Here is a 2527-nt window from a genome sequence, read left to right as displayed (position 1 = left end):
AAGTTTTGTGTGTTAGTAAATATTTAAGAATTGTGTTGTGTGTATGAAGATTCAAAGTTTGTAAAGTTTATGTATAAGAATTATAATTCTTAGTCATAATAGTAGTAGTAGATGTACTCAACATGTCAACCATAACTATAAAATCACTTGAGAAACGTGACATGATGATGTGATGGAATGATATATGCTAGTTAGATATAATTTTTATACATAATAAATTATAATGATTCGCTCATTCTTGTTTAGCATATGTATTTGTTAGCATCCAAACCATTGCATAGATATATAAATAGAGTTCTAAGAATAAAATAAATAAGTAAATGAAGTTGATGCAAGCTAATTAATTAATATTTTTGTGATTTTGGGACATATCACCTACATCCACACCGGAAGCACTTATTTCATATGAAATTCAATATCTATTATTTATCAGCTTAATAAGAGAGAATTTTATGAATATGGCACACTCAAATAATATCGTCATTCATTTACTCTAAAGGGCTAATTAAGAGAATTTTCTATGATAAAAATCTAATATAACCCATTCCCTATTACTTTATTAGGAACTACTCCAAAAGCTATTTAAATTAAGCAAATTTATAAGGTATATACATAACATATATAAACTCAATCCTTTTTCAAGATTAAAGATAAAACATAAAAAAGTTAAAGCAAGATACTGATGGAAAAAACTTGGATGAAATGACTTGAGAAAAAAATTTTAATAGATATATATTGTATTCTTTGTATTCAATATATATATAAACTTTGTATATATATATATTTATAAGGTAAAGCATATAAGTATTCTTTGACACCCAACTTTTCTTTGAGACACTCAAAATTAGTCCCAACTTTTTGCAAGGAAATCCCAAAATTTAGATAAAAATTCCTCTTACCAAGCCTCCCATTAAGCCAAAAATCGGATGCAACTAGCTATTAAGGAAAAGAGATATTATTAATTTTCTTGTATACATACTGTAGAGATGCTTAAAAAATGTTATGTTATTTGAAAATTTAAAGAAATATTTTTAAAACGTAAGCTTTTTATGGTAAACGAGGTGGACAATCATTCTCCAGAGCAAAATGAGGACAAATTTGCATGTTTTAGGGTCAGAATTGAAAAATGAGATGTAAACTAAGAAAGAACTATGATGAAACTATTCTATAAGAAGACAAAGAGAAGAAATACATCTCATAAAATAAGTTGATGAATTTATAATAGTACTATATAGAGCCTAAAATCCACTATAAGATAAAGCTAAAGTTAAGTATTGAGTGTACAAGAAGTGTTGAATATAATAATTAAGCTTCTAGAATTATACACAGCTTTCTTAAGAAGATTAGATAATAAAGAAAAATGCAGAAGAAATACAATAAAGAGATGGTACCCTACAAATGAAATTGAGATAAGAAGAATACAATAGACAAGAAGAAGTGAGAAAAGAGTGAGTGTGTGTAAGTGTGTGTGAGAGAGTGAGAGCTAGTGAGAGAGAGAGAGAGAGAGAGTATAGAAGAAGGATATTTATTGTACTATTTCAAAAGATGAGAAAAAAATCTTCATTATCATGTATTTACATATCCAGCTCACAATTTTTATGTACTTACATATCTCACACATAAACTTCCATATTTACATACATAAAACTGATGTTTTAAACATATGCCTGAAAAGATGTATTTCACTTTAAAAAGTGATAATAGTGTCATTTTTATGTGATATTAAAGATTTAACTAACATGTTTTTAGTTATGAAAATTTAGGTGTGAAATAGGCAAAACATGAGTATTGTGTGCTATGCATGTAAATGCCCCTAATTATAAATTACTCATGAAATATTATTCAGTGGAGACTATAGCAACACTAAAATTGACGAAGTAGAATTCAACGAACATTACTCAATGCTAACAAACATTGTCAAGGTGTAGCTCACACGAAGGAGCTATGCTTGGTGTCCCTTGCCTTGCCTAATGGCCATGATAGTGATAGATACATTCCCTTATATAGTAATTAAATAATATGATTATGTGTTATTAAAATCATCTTATTAGACAAAAATTTCAATAGTTCTATGAAATAATTTTTTTGTTGTAAGAAAGTTATGCATGGTTCAACTTATTTCAAGTGCTTGAAGATCTACGGTTTGCATCAATTCCATTTTTTATTATACAAGAACTATTATGATCCTAGCATGTACTATAATTTATGAAGAAGTGTCTGATACATTGAATTAAATTCAAAATATTCTCACTCAAAATTTTCCATTTTATTAACCATCAACCCATAATCCAAAATGCTAGACAGCATGGATAAGGATTAAATATCTCTAAAGAATGCAAAGCCCAATCATTAATACAATGTGCTCGTTAGGGCTGTCAAAACGGCTCGTTGTTTGCGAACAGCTCGTGTTCGACTCGTTAATTTCGTTTCATAAGTTAACAAGCTGAACACAAACTAAGATGTGTTCGTTCGTGTTCGGCTCCTTTTGGCTCGAAATAATACTCTTAAAATTTATATATATATATAT

Source organism: Phalaenopsis equestris, unplaced genomic scaffold (assembly GCF_001263595.1).
Source record: "Phalaenopsis equestris unplaced genomic scaffold, ASM126359v1 Scaffold000921, whole genome shotgun sequence".
Classification (NCBI taxonomy): Eukaryota; Viridiplantae; Streptophyta; class Magnoliopsida; order Asparagales; family Orchidaceae; genus Phalaenopsis; species Phalaenopsis equestris.
The sequence above is the reverse complement of the archived record's forward strand: the minus strand, read 5'-3'. Positions refer to the sequence as shown.